The following is a 15195-nucleotide window of genomic DNA, read 5'->3' as shown; positions in this document are numbered from 1 at the left end:
TGAAAGGGTCCTTCTAGCACCCAAGGAAGGAAGCATGAAGGCCCTTCGGTGGCCTCACAGTAAGACACTAGGAAGCTTCCAGAAGCAAAAAAGAGAGCTGGAGGTCAAGACTCTGATGGGCCCTGAGCCAGTGGGGCTTGTTGAGTGTATGTAAGCTGACCACTTGCCAGTGGGAGGAGCAGCCCTGAGGCCGAGAACAGAGGCAGGCCCCCCCCCCCCCCCCGCTGCGAGGGTTAGGGAGCCAGTGACACCAGGCACGTCACGAGGCCCCCACTCCTGAGGTAGTGCAAGGGGCACCTTGTCTGCATTGTGCCTCCTAGTGTCCAAGGGGGTCAGGGCGGGCTGCTCATCCTCATTTTGTAGCCCAGGAAAGCTTGCCCAGACCAGTTAAGCGGCCTGCCCTGGTCCAAGCCAGTGTGCTTGCCTCTGCACCCAGAGATGGCCTCTCAGGCCTGAACCAGGGACCTGAACTTCAAAGTGAAGTTTCCATGATGGTTCAGACAAAGATGGGGTGTCCTGCGCTGGGCTTCTCCACTCTCCCGGGTCCTTCAGGCATTATCCACTAACGCTTAGCTAAAGAATCAGCAACGAGTATTAGTTTCCCCAGTGAGAGGGCTACAAGACCCACAGCATCCCATTTTTCAAGTCCTTGGGATCAATTAGTGAGTTGCAATGCCCAGTTTTGCATGGCCCAGACTCTAAGGCTCATTAAAGGCCAAAGGGGGAATTTTCATTGTGGAAAAACCTGCTTGTACCTAGCTTGCAAGCGACTTTCAGGGTCCTTGGCACAGAAAAGCCAGCCTTTCAGATACTTGTATGATTCTTGCAGCATGATTCCAATGTGGGTAGATTTGCTTAGCGATGCAGTTGTATTTGCTTTATTTTTTGTTTATCCAGAAGCTGAAGAGGAGAACTTTTCTCTACTGACCCTAGGGGTTTCTCCAGAGGTAGTTTGGCAGCCTCTTTTATTCAAACGTTATCCATTGATTTTAAAATAAAACAAAATAAACAAACCAAAAACAAAACCGAGTTTGTTAACATTCAGTAGTCACCAATCACCAATCCAAGAGTAGCCTCCCTTTATTTTTCTTGTTCTGGTTTTATAATTTTTCTATTTTTGCTGTGTCCTATGAAAATAAAACATGCTGGAGTTTTAACAAGACACAGTTTCCAGTAGATAATATTGGTGTGAAGTTAAACTTCATGTTTATTTTTATTTTTCAAATATTTCTTATAGCACCATATGGGCTGCATTTATCACCTACTCTATCCTTTGTCTCTGACTGATTTTCTAATTCATAATCAGCAAGCTCTCCAAAAAAAAAAAAAGAAATTGTCAAGTTATAAAGGTTTTTCTTTTCAAGTCTATTTTAATTTAGTTAAGTATCATCCTTTCCAGTTTTCTCAGATATTCTCATCTAGGAATTATAAGAAAGGACTAAATGGAGTACAATTTTATATTTGTAGAGTATGTACGTGTGCTACACACTCTTAACAATGAAGATGCTTTCAACTGCAATAATAAACTCAACTGTAGATGGCATAAACAATAAAGAAGATTTACACTCTCATATCATAGAAGTCCCAACGTAGGATAACTCCACGTTGGCTAATTCAGCAACTCAGTGACATCAAAGCCATCCTCCCTCTTTGCCATCCTCAGGTTCCCCATTGCCTTCATAATACGACTGACTCGTTCTCAAGATGACAACACCCAATAGAAGAAGAGATTGACTCTTCCTCTGCATCTCTTCCTATGAATGAGGAGACCTCTCCAAAAATATCCCAAGCAGATATTCTCTGATATCACATCAGCCAAAATTCATCTCCAAGCCTAGACCCACCCCCAGCAAGAGGAAAGGGACAAGCCAATGAACTTGGCAATGATCCTGGTCTCCTAAAGTTGAAAGATTATCTGGGCTAAACCAGGAGGAAAAAGAATGGATTTGAGTGCACACTCAGAGGGAACTGCTACACGTAACTTATTTCATTCAGTCCCCATAACAATCTTACGGGCTACCTATTGTTATCCCTATTTTAGAGATAGGAAACGAAAGCCTAGGAATTTCAAATCATTTACCTGATTACCCACACATAGAGAATATAATGGATCAGGAATTCAAGAATCGTTTTCCCAATGAATTCAAACTCAATTGGAACCATTTCACAACTTAGAGGTTACAGTGTTTCTCTGTTCTGGATCATTAAGACAAAGTTAGGCACTCAACATATAAAAAGCTCACAGCACAAACCCCACAGAATTTTAGAGTTGAGAAAGATCTTTCACATCCCGCCTCCTACAGCATTCATCCAAGTGGTTTTGAACATCCACCCTGTTTGAAGCACCACATCGGGAGCAGCTAGATGTGCCAAGATGAATAAGATATGGCCTCTGCCCCCAGGGCTCACAGACTAATAGGAAGAATGAGAAAGGTATACAAATAACAATACCATATGGCAGAATATGGTAAGTGCCGGGAGAGTTACCCAAAGGCATTAGGGTACTATTTGGAAAAAAAAAAAAAAAAAATGTTGACCATAAAAGTTATCATGGGAAAGACATGAAGTGGCAAGTTTCCTTGGAGATAATATTTCAACAAGCAAAGATAGATGGAAGAGAAGTGGATCCCAGGATGGGAGCCCCATGCAGGAGCAGTAAACTGCACGTCATGTGAACAAAACATCGAGAAGTTAAATTTGACTGGAGGACAGGAAACAAATTACCTTGGAAAGCAAAGCTTGATCTTGAAGAGTTTATTTTTAGTGTGTGAAGCTGAGGGGGGGGGGGAAATGAAGGTTTTTGATCAGGTGTGGCATGATCAAAATTGCCTTCTATAAAGATTAACCTGGAAATAGTATATATAGGAAGACGTTCTGTGTATCTGTTGGGATGCTTGGTCTGCAAGCAACAGAAAACCCAACTCAACAGAGCTTGATCAACAGGGACATTTATTATCTCGTTTAAAAGATGCCTGGAAAGTGGTTGGTTATTTCAGCAGCACTTTCCATCTGTCCTGCTCGCCCACTCTCAGGATGTGCACATTGTTCTCAGCGTAGCTCCCCTTGAGAAAGACGTTGCTGCAGTTTCCAAGTCTCTCAGTTGTAATCAGTAGCATCCAGGGGAAGAAGAGACAATCCCTTCCTGTTGTCCCTCTCAGGAAGGAGGGAATCGCTCCCAGAAGACTTCCCCTCTCATCTCATTGGCCAGAGTTGAGTCAGATGTCCTGGCCTAAACCAATCACTGATAAGGAGAAGGGGGCCGCCATGACAGGCTTCATGAATTCATGAACACCCTGAGGAACAGGGAAAAAGAGTAGACTCCCCAACCAAATTAGGAATCTGCAAATATGGAAGAAGAGAGGAATGGATGCTGGGGAGACAATGACTAGGGCCTACTGTGTGTTCCGTAAGAGGAATCCGAAGCAAAAAGGCCAGCTAGAAGGCTAGGGCACCATTCCAACTAAGAAATAATGACTACTTAGACTGAGGTCGCGTCTACAGAAGTGGGAAGCTGCTCTTGTTCGTGTATGACATAGAATCCCTTGATTCATCATATGCACTGCTTGATTATCTTCAGTGATGGAGAACGCTCAACCTCCATGGGCTACCATGTTCCATTATTTACCAGCCATTGGTGTTGAGCCAAAACCCTCACTCTTTTTTTCATAGGAACAGTTCCCAAACCAAGAATTCCCCATATTTATGCAATTGAGGGTTTTTTTTAATCTTAAATGGTCTTTACTTTTATTACCATCAAATGTAGTTTTGCTGGTTCTAGTACAACATTCCAGCCTGACTTTTCAACAACCATTGGTTAACTCTCCATAGTGTGCAGGTATTGTCGTAGGCACTAGGGGTAGACAGAGAATAAGGAGCTCACAGCCTGGTGGGGAAGTGGACACACGGACAAGGAATTATAAATCTAGTGTGACAGTGCTATAACATGAGGTGGGTTGTGCAAAGTGTGATTGTGACAATGACCGATAATGAGTTATAAGATTATGACGAATGTTAGAGTAGTCTTGAGAGTGATGAAACAGCATCGTGGCCCTCTGACCCCCACCTCCCAGCCCTTAAATCCCCTTTGGAATTGTATCCCATCAGTGACTGTGACCACAATGTCCTAAGTTTAAGCAGACACACCTGTCAGTGGTTAATTTGATCAGGGTTGAGACAGGCTGAGTCAGGCCCAAATTGATGAAATGACACTGAACAACTTAATGTTCACTTTGCTCTGTGTGGAGCAGACAGCACTCAGCTCAAGTGGTTCTTTCAACCTGGAGAAGAAAGAGGTGGGTTGTGGTGGGGCTGTGGATGGGTTGAGAAGGGGGTGAGGTGAAGGGTAGCTGAACAAGGCTTACCAAAGGGCCAGAGGACCCTGGAGGGAAGAGTGGTTTTCAAAAGCTTGTTTTTCAAAGAAATGGTATTTCAAGTGGCTGACCTCAAAATTTGTCCCAAGTCTCTGGTTTCTGGCCTTCTAAGTGCTTGTGCTTTATTGAACATTTATATGGGTGTGAACCTGTAAGTTTTCCAAGCAATGAGGAGACTCGTATAATATCTCATTCAGTATGTTATTGTTGATGCAGGTTTAATCGTCTGACCTCTCAGTTCATCTATTCACGGGAGGATTGAGTGGCTGGGTCAGCATCTTGTCAAACAAGTGACTGAAAAATGAAAACACAGACCCGTGAGCCGGGTTTTGTTGTCGGTGGTGTTTGTTTATATGCACGACTGAAATAATTGGCTGCTTTCTGAGTAAATGACTCATTGTCTTGGCGAAGAACTCAACCTAGGAAGGCCCCAAAGAGCTGGTGGAGCTTGGTTCCTCTCTCATTTTTAGGACAGAACGACGGCAATGGACGGCCAACAGGTTAAAAAGAAAGTTAAGGAATCAGGAGAGGGGTGAAAATACATGATGCTCAGAGTAAGGGGTGCAAAGGAGTCCTCTTGATAGAGCTGAAAGATTTATTTAATTTTTTAAATTGAAATATGGTTGATTTACAGTATTGTGTTTCAGGTGTACAGCAAAGTGATTTGGTTATACATATATACGTGTGTATATACTTTTTTTGGGTTCTTTTCCATTATGGTTTATTACAAGATATTGAATATGGTAGTAGAAAGATGAGTGATGCTGGGAATATGAGAGGACACGACAGACTGTGTTTCCCGAAGCCTCAGTTCAGGTCACTCAACTTCCCTTGACTCTAGGCTTCCTCAACTGTAGCCCAGGAGTGAAATCACCACATTCATATCATAGCATGGTTATAAGAATATGTGTGGGAGCTTTGTAAACTGGAAAGTTCTCTCCATGTGGGAAGTGATCTACTTCCTAGTATGCCTTCTGTGGGGCTGATACATTTCTGAGACTGCCAGAAACTACAGATGGTCCCCCTGAGTCTGCAATGGAAGCACAAACATGGAGGCTTTCCCTGAACCAACATTCATTGAAGTGTCCCTATGCTGACTTGTGGCCTGGGTGGCTAAAGCTAGTTTTACCATCATGTAAGGGGGGCAAATACAACATATTGTTCATTCATTCAATGCATTTTTTGTGTATCTATCATTGCCACACACGGTGCTTGACCCTGGCCCTCATGTACTTGATCATCTAGTCGGGAAGAGAGACATTATACTCATAATTACCTGTAAGTAGGGTGGCCCTGTATCTCAGTCTGCTCGGGACAGTCCTGGTTTACACCTGGGACTTGGTATAATTATAAAGGGATCTTCCTTTTAGTCTTGAGTATCTAGGTTTGAACAGGAAAGTATATGGTCCTCCTACGTATACATCATCAGCGTGTCATCTGGTTGACAAACTCTAAGAGTCTAACATGTCTCTAAAACACATCATTCATTCATTCATTCATTCAGCATACATTTTGAGTGTCTACTGTGTGCCAGGCATTTGGCACAAGGAGAATCTGGGAAGGCCACCTGAGGAGGTGAGAGCTGAGCTGAGGCTTGGGTGGGAAGGAGGAGGAGGAGACAGGCCACGCAAAGAGCTGGGGGAGGGACCTCCTGGGGAGGGGGGCGAGTGGTGAGTACAAAGGCCCTGAGATTAAAGTACAGAGAGGTCAGTGTGGCCAGAGCACAGTGACTGACGGGACAGTGGCCAGAAACGAGGTCAGAGAGTGACCAGGGGTCAGATAAACCCTGAAGGCCATCTCAAAAGGTTTGGCTTTATTTCCTTTTTTTTATAGTTGATTTACAGGGTCATGTTAATTTCTGCTGTACAGCAAAGTGATTCAGTTATACATATATATATATTCTTTTCTAAAATATTCTTTTTAAAAACTTTATTTAATTAATTTATTTATTTTTGGCTGCATTGGGTCTTCGTTGCTGCGTGCGGGCTTTCTCTAGTTGCAGCGAGCGGGGGCTACTCTTTGTTGCGGTGCGTGGGCTTCTCATTGCGGTGGCTTCTCTTGCTGCAGAGCACGAGCTCTAGGCACACGGGCTTCTGTAGTTGTGGCTCGCGGGCTCTAGAGCGCAGGCTCAGTAGTTGTGGAGCATGGGCTTAGTTGCTCCGCGACATGTGGGATCTTCCCGGACCAGGGCTCGAACCCGTGTCCCCTGTATTGGCAGGCGATTCTTAACCACTGCGCCACCAGGGAAGTCCTAAATATTCTTTCCCATTATGATTTATCACAGGATATTGAATCTAGTTCCCTGTGCTATTATAAGAGTTTCCAGCTGCTAACCCCAACCTTCCACTCCATCCCTCTCCCACCCTCCTCCCCCTTGGCAACCATAAGTCTGTCCTCTATATCCATGATTCTATTTCTGTTTCGTAGATAGGTTCATTTGTGTCGTATTTTAGATTCCACATATAAGTGATATCACGTGGTACCTGTCTTTCTCTTTCTGACTTACTTCATTTAGTATGATCATCTCTAGTTGCAGGTTTGGCTTTAATCATGCTTGCAGTGGAGAGCTATTGGAGTGCTGTGCACAGGCTCTCTGACTGCCGAGTGGAGAGTTGACCACAGGGATGAGAGTGGCCACAGAGAGGCTGATGTGGTTTTCCAGGTGCCCGATGACACATGGACCAGGACAGTAGCGCTGTTGCTTCTCTTGTGTTCAAATGGTAGATATTTTATGAGCTCAAATACTTGCTTTTCATCTTTCCAGCCCTACCTCCAAAGTAAAGGCCACAGAAGTTAGATTTCTGGTTACCATTCTGAGTCTCTATGTAACTCAGAAGTGTCAAGGGGCAGGGCGGGGTGGGGGTGGGTCAAGGAAAATCCAACAGAAGGTTCTTTTCCGTGGAGTCAAAAGCAGAGTGTCTGAGGCTCAAAGAGCCGTGGAACGTCCTGGGTGTCATCAATCTTGGCTTCGGACATCTGACACTGTTTCCCATGGGTCCTTTTGCAATAAAAGGGTGAAATGTAGTCTGAATAACAGTACAGTGAGGTGGATTCATTACTGGTTGGACTTCTCTACTGGAGGGTATTGATTTACGGTTCTGGGAAGTCTTGGGGGCGGGCACTGCTGGCAGTTCATCCTGGTCAACATTCTCCTTAAGGACTTGAGAGGCGTGGATGTTTGTTTATCCTTTTTGCAGATGCCTTAGGCCAGGAAAGATGAGTCATGGTTGGAAGACAGACTCACCATTCAGAGTCCCAGAAGTTCTCGTCCTCCTTTGTACCAACCTGTTCCCTCCATCTCTTAGTAGGTATCCAACATAATGTGCATGAGAATCAACCAGAATGCGGTTTTAAACGCGGGCGTCTAGATTCCACTCCTAGTATGTCTGGGGAGGACAGGAACATGTGATTTTCACAAGTGCCAACAGGATGCTGAGGAAGGTGGTCTGGAGCCCACAGTCTCCTCACTACCTTTGAGCTCCTTGAAGGCAGAGATGGTCTTTTCCTTTAGCATGTGGTGCACACAGTAGGTGAGCACGCTGCTTGACAATGAGTATCCTAACACCCCCTTCATCCTGAGAAGATTGAGGCCCTCTGCCAGGGCTCTCCCAGCTTCCTTTCCTTCTAACCCCAAAGGGATCATAACGTCACAGAAGACACCCATGTCATTCCCTCTTATTTCAGAAGAAGAGTGTGGACTTTGGAAGCATACAGGTCTGGGATCAAATCCGAATTCTATTATTGATTATCCAGGACAACGTTTCTCAAACCGTGGCCCACACCATTCGGCGGGGGAGCTTGTTCAAACAGATTCCGACGCAGTAGGACCGGGCTCTGTGTGTCTACGAGCTCCCAGGTGATGCTGAAGCTGTCCAAGGCCACACTCTGAGGAGCACATCTCAGAGTCTCAGGCTGTGAATGACCTTGCTCAAGTACCTTCCACTCTCTGAGCCCATTCCTTCCACTGGGGAAAAAGAGAAGGTCATGTTGGTCAAGGTTGCGTTGACTCCATGTAATAGGAAACAAACAGTGGAAACAATTCATGGGTCCGTTTTTCTCACTTAAAAAGCAGTCGAGGGATAGAGAGGCCAGGGCCGGCGTCGCTGCCCGCGGAACCAGGCTCCTTCAAGCTCCCTGCTTCGGCAGCACACAAAGTTGGAGCCTCCAGGCCATGAGATGGCAGGCAAAGGGCAAAAGCCATGTGCCAGCTGACCCTACTTTTAAAAAACCAGAATATTTAATAACTTACCCAGAACCCCACCTGGACAACACACCGGTGAGATCTGGGTCAAAGGACACTCCTGGCAGCTCAGGAGTGTGACAAGGTGAGTATTCTAGCTGGGCACGTGACGGCTCTGAGCAAAGTTGGGGGTTATCAGTAAGAAAGCGGGGAGGAGTGGACATTGGGTGGCCTCTAGCAGAGTCCGATGCAAGTATCTGTTTTGTGCCATTGTAATGGGGTTTGGTGGGGCTTAATGGGGCCCGGCCTAGCACCTGCCCCAGAGTAAAACTCAGCAAACCTGGGTTTCCTTCCTTTCTCTCCTACGGTCCTGAGTGCATCTCCTCCAGGCATTGCTGCAGCCAGGATTGCTTCTCTCTGGTGTCCTGAAAAATCTAATGTGTTGGCTTTTTCCCTTCAGCCTTCTTGACTTACCCATCTCTCCTAGACTGAAAAACCCTCTCTTCCTGGCTTTCTCTTCCCACTCCCCACCACCTTGCACACCTTCCCATCTGTCACCCTGACAACCACCTGCATTTAATGGGCTTAATTGCCCATCTCTCCCCTAAAACTGCGTTCTCAAAAATCAGAATATCATCCTACCAATGAATTCCAACAGTCTCTGTTCACTGTTTGTCCCAGTGAACTTCCTGGCAGTATTCTAACATCACTGCACACACCTCCTGCTTGAAGCACCAGCCTCTTGTCTCTGAGGCACTCTGCTCTCTGGTTCCCCTCCTTCCTCTGGAAATGCTTCTCTTTCCTTCTCCAGCTCTTTCTCTGCCTTTTCCTCGGACATAGACATTTCCCAAGGTCTCTTTTGCATACCAGTCACCCTACATGCTCATTTCATTCATTGCCCATAGTCTAGAGCAGAGGTCAGCAAACTGCAGCCCACTGGACAAATTTCACCCTCCGCTCCCCTCCCCCCAACTCCCACTCCAACTTCAGTTGTTTAAATAAAGTTTTATTGGGGCATAACCACACCCAACTCATTTGCATATTGTCTGTGACTGCCTTTGCACAACAATGACAGAGCTGCCACAGTGACCCTATGGTCCATAAGCCCAAAATATTTACGATCGCCCTTTACAGAAGAACCTTGCCAACGTGTGCTCCTGACTCTTAACAATGACCAAACACACTTCGCTCCCTAGTGTTCACTCATGCGCTCCAGACTCTGGACAATCCAGCAGGATCTCCTCCAGCACAGCTAATCCAAGTCCCAAACTGTCTTCCTCCTCAAACCTGTTTCTGCTCTTCTTGGCCATCAATTTTTATCAGTTACCCCATCCATGACATACCTGTGGTGAAACTAAACCTTTGCAGCCAATTTGTGGCATCAGGACCATGGAGGGATGAAGGGCCCCCAAGTTTAGTCTTTCAATAGTATCCATCATGGGCACTGAACTGGTTTTGTGTGTAAAAATCAGTATGACATTAGCAAAAAAACAAAACCAAAAAAAAAAAAATGACACTTGAATTCAGCTCCTTTTTCCTTGAAATCTGTCTCTAAGTCACAGTGCTGGCATACTCACTTTAATGAGGTCCCTTCATGACAGTAGGGGAGGCAAAATTCCATAAACACGATAGTCCTTTCTCTCCATTGACCTAAAGAGCAATCATTCAACATTTAAGTGCTTCCTTCCTAACTTCTGATTGTTTGATTTGCTGCAAGACTGAATTATATATCACTGAAGAAAATGTAAGGACCAACACGTAAACAATACCACAGTCAAGTTTGCTGAATAATTTACTTTTTCTACTTCCCCCGAAGAATGCCCTTCTCAATGTATTCCTTCTCAAGTTATTGGAACGAAGTAGAAATTATTTGGCCTATTAAATTCTGCAAAAGTATCGAGTGAACATACCAAGATCGCGGGCAATGGTGGGAGTCCCCTGTATAAGCTCTATGAACTTTGCTGGCTTTTTAGCAAAACGGATTCAGAAGGCTTTAAAAGCATTAGCAAAGACAAAGAGCAACAGTTGCTGGCCCTTTGATTTGTCCTTCATCTGTCAGATTCCCGTGCCTCCACTATTTGTTAGACACGCGTGATGGCTGCTGGAGATGCCAAATGAATGACACGGCAGAGCCTCCCGAGAAGACTTACAAGGGCTCAGTGAGCCCTGCTCACTTTGTAAAATCAAATCCACGGGGCCACAGAGCAAGTGATTCATGATATTTATAAAATAAATGAATGTAGGAATGACACTCCCTGGTTATGACTTGCCATCAATTACAGAAGGAAGGACGTGACCATGTTAGTGCCTGTTACATGACAAGTGCTGTATTATTTCCTCAGTCTGCAGTATAGGCTGGATAAAATCCTGAGCCCTGTCAGAGACTGACGGCAAGTCAAGAAATGGGTTGTAATAATCAGATTTCTGCACACAGGGACTATATCATCCTTTGTTATATGGTGGAAACAGTCTTCGGCGCCAATGAGCTCTTGTTTATATTTGAATGATTGTTTGCAGTTTCAAAGCACTCTACAATATGCCGTATCTGTATTCCACCCCATAAAGCTGTGGCCTATGTATTTTCATCCCCATTTGGTAGCTAAAGAAACTAAGCATGGGAAAGTTGCAATGGGTTGCCCGCGCACAGCTAGTGAGTAGTGGGTCAGGCGCTGAAGCTAAGCCCCCTGCCTCTGTGTCTGTAAACCTTGTCACCTGAATTCTCCAAAGAGCCACAGAGCTCGTGAGCGAGCAGGGGAATCACCACCCTCATCTCGGGCCCAAGCTACTGGCCACATTGGAGTTGGCACTTTCTCTCTTACTTTTATTTATTTATTTTTGGCTGCACTGGGTCTTTGTTGCTGCGCGCGGGCTTCCTCTAGTTGTGGTGAGCAGGGGCTACTCTTCGTTGCATTGTGCAGGCTTCTCATTGCAATGGCTTCTCTTGTTGTGGATCACAGGCTCTAGGCGTATGGGCTTCAGTAGTTGCAGCACGCGGGCTCAGTAGTTGTGGCACAGGCTCTAGGGAGCACAGGCTTCAGTAGTCGTGGCGTGTGGGCTCAGTAGTTGTGGCTTGTGGGCTCTAGAGTACAGGCTCAGTAGTTGTGGCACATAGGCTTAGTTGCTCCGCGGCATGTGGGATCATCCAGGACCAGGGATCGAACCCGTGTCCCCTGCATTGGCAGGTGGATTCTTCACCACTGCTCCACTAGGGAAGCCCCCTCTCTTACTTTTAAAGTTTAAAAGTAAAGTTTGAAAATGAGATCTGTGATCCCATAGCAAATCCCTTCTTCACGGCTAGTGAGTAATAATGAAAAGGAAATAATGAAACAGTTAAGTAACAACCAAAGCTCCAACACAGGGTCCCTTTAGGAGAGAGCTTCCCAAGGGGCTGTCGTTTGGGCCCCAGCACATCCCAGCCACAGAGCAAAGAGCAGGGGTCTTTCAGCTTGTACCTCAGGTACCACAGGCCCTAGGGACAATGCAGGCAGCTCCCCCAGCAAAGCAGCCACAGGCCAGGCAGGAGGCCAACGATCTCACACCTGGCTTCCTTTCCCTCTCTCCTTGGAAGCAGTCCATTCTTGGCCAGATTTAATATGCTGTCCCAGAATCCAATCTCTGACTTCCTTGCACGAATAACCAGAGCTCCCTTCCCCGCAAAGCGCAGCGAGGACCCTGGGGCCCTGCCCACCTGACGCAGCCATAACCCCCCAAGGTCGGAGATGCTCATGTCAGCTGCCCGGCCGGCCTTCCTGGCTAAAGGTGACTGATCCTCACATAAACTGAGACGCTTTCCTGAAAATGGAAAACAACTTCATCAAAGATGAATAACAAGGAACCTGGTCTTCGTGTCACATCCCCCACTGGAGGGAAGCGAGCAAGCAGTGATGCCCGTCTCCCGTGGGCAGGCTCTTGGATTTTCCACGCGTACAAGTAAGAAGTCTGCTCAATGAACTGGTCACTTAAATAGGCTTTTTCATCTGCTGAGTTTCCATTTAAAACACCGACAAAGCCATCCTTGCAAAATAGTCTCTGGTATTTATCTCTTCCAATTCACTTAAATTAATTAATGTGCAATTGTTCTCAAAGCTGTGTGATGGGGAGAGTTTCTAAGAATTGAGTTTCTTCTAAGAACATGAGCTCTCTGGCTTATTTGATTTGCCAAACGCAGCAAGGGAGCCTTTTCTCGACACTTTCCCAAGATTTATTATGGGGCCACTAATTTATTCTCTGTTGAATTGGGTATCTCTAACCTGAGAAAGTTGTTAGAAAATGAATAGGAGAGAGGGACATGTGATCATCCTCTGTGAACAGAGCTCACTTGAATTGATGGAAACTTTTCACAAAGTTTCCCCAGAATTTTAGGAATAACAATGAACGAGCAATGGAGATGGAGCTTGAGATGATACTGCTCCCAAAAGAGTGGTTTTCTCATCTTTACAGACATGCAATCGGCAAGCTCATTCCACCTTATTGCACCCCACCAGGCAGACAGAGAGTCAAGTTCACCAACTCACATGTAAGGAGAAAAGAGAAGGCAAGGTTCTGGCTGCATCAACTCCAGCCACACTGTCAGTGGTTTATAAGAAGGGCAGAACTGTTGGCTCAAGCCCCCTCCATGGTGGGAAGTGGTTAAGAACAGGAGCTTGGGAGCCAGACTGACAGGGTTCAAATCCCAGCTCCAGTTTCTCCAAAAACTAAAAATAGACCTACCATATGGCCCAGCAATCCCACTCCTGAGTGTATATCCATAAAAACCAAAAACACTAATTTGGAAAGATACGTGCACCCCAATGTTCATAGCAGCATTATTTACAATTGCCAAGGTATGGAAGCAACCTAGGTGTCCATCAACAGATGAATGGATAGAGAAGATGTGATCCATATATATCCAATGTGTATGCACACACACACACACATATTACACTGAAATACTACTCAGCCATTAAAAAAGAAACGAAAATTTGCCATTTGCAGCAACATGGATGGACTTGGAGGACATTATGCTAAGTGAGATAAGTCAAACAGAGAAAGACAAATACTGTATGATATCACTTCTATGTGGAATCTAAAAAATACAACAAACTCGTGAAGAAAACCCAAAGAAGCAGACACAAATATAGAGAACAAACTAGTGGTTTCAAGTGAGGGCAGGGAGGGGCAATATAGGGGTGGGCGAGTGGGAGGTACAAACTACTGGGTGTAAGACAGGCTCCAGGATGTATAGTACAACACGGGGAATAGAGCCAATATTTTGTAATAACCGTAAATGGAAAGTAACCTTTAAAATTTTTTTTAAATCAACACCTGAAATACAAAGACTTCATCACTTAAAAAAATAATCCAAGCTGCTACTTACTGGGTGGCCCTGGACAAGGTACTCACCTCTTTATGCTTCAGCTTCCTGCATGGAAAAATGAGAATAATAACAGTTCCTGGCAGGATAATTGTGAGGACTCCTTGATTAATATGTGTGAAGCTGTTAGAACAGTGGCATAAACCACCTTGAGTTTGCTAGTATTCTATGCACGTAGTAGCAGAACAAAGATATACAAGTATTGCTAAGAAGGGGTGCTCTGAGACCCCCTTTGATGAATACATCAGAGAGAGGTCATTTTTCACATGCAGACATGACACTGCTATGATGGAGTTCTGGTGTTTTTTTCTTTAAACATTTAGAAACTCTTTGGGTTTTTTTGGAATGTATAAAAGAAATGTATTTATCACATATTTCTTTTTTTCTTAGCTTTGATGTTTTTCTTTCTGTTTTAATTTTTATTTTATATTGGAGAATAGTTGATTTACAATGTTGTGTTAGTTTCAGGTGTACAGCAAAGTGATTCAGTTATACATATACAATATATCTATTCTTTTTCAGATTCTTTTCCCATATAGGTTATTACAGAGTATTGAATACGGTTCCCTGTGCTATACAGTAGGTCCTTGTTGTTTATCTATTTTATATATAGTAGTGTGTATATGTTAATCCCAACCTCCTAATTTATCCCTCCCCCCTACCTTTCCCCTTTAGTAACCATAAGTTTGTTTTCTAAGTCTGTGAGTCTGTTTCTGTTTTGTAAGTAAGTTCATTTGTATCATTTTTTAGATTCCACATATTAATGATATCATATATTTGTCTTTCTCTGTCTGACTTACTTCACTTGCCTAGTATGATCATCTCTAGGTCCATCCATGTTGCTGCAAATGGCATTATTTCATTCTCTTTTATGGCTGATAGTCCATCGTATATATACACACATCTTCTTTATCCATTCATCTGTTGATGGATATTTAGGTTGCTTCCATGTCTTGGCTATTGTAAATAGAGCTGCCATAAACACTGGGGTGCATGTATCTTTTCGAATTATGGTTTTCTCCAGATATATGCCCAGGAGTGGGATTGCTGGATCTATTTTTAGTTTTTTAAGGAAACTTCATACTGTTTTCTATAGTGGCTGCACCAATTTACATTCCCACCAACAGTGCAAGAGGATTCCCTTTTCTCCATACCCTCTCCAGCATTTATTGTTTGTAGACTTTTTGATGGTGGCCATTCTGACCGGTATGAGGTGAAACCTCACTGTAGAAACTATTTGGTATTTAAAGTAGACTAGTATGGAACTGGTTTGGGTGTAAATTTACTTTGTT

Source organism: Balaenoptera physalus, assembly GCF_965194825.1.
Source record: "Balaenoptera physalus genome assembly, chromosome: 15".
Lineage (NCBI taxonomy): Eukaryota > Metazoa > Chordata > Mammalia > Artiodactyla > Balaenopteridae > Balaenoptera > Balaenoptera physalus.
Note: the sequence above shows the minus strand (reverse complement) of the source record.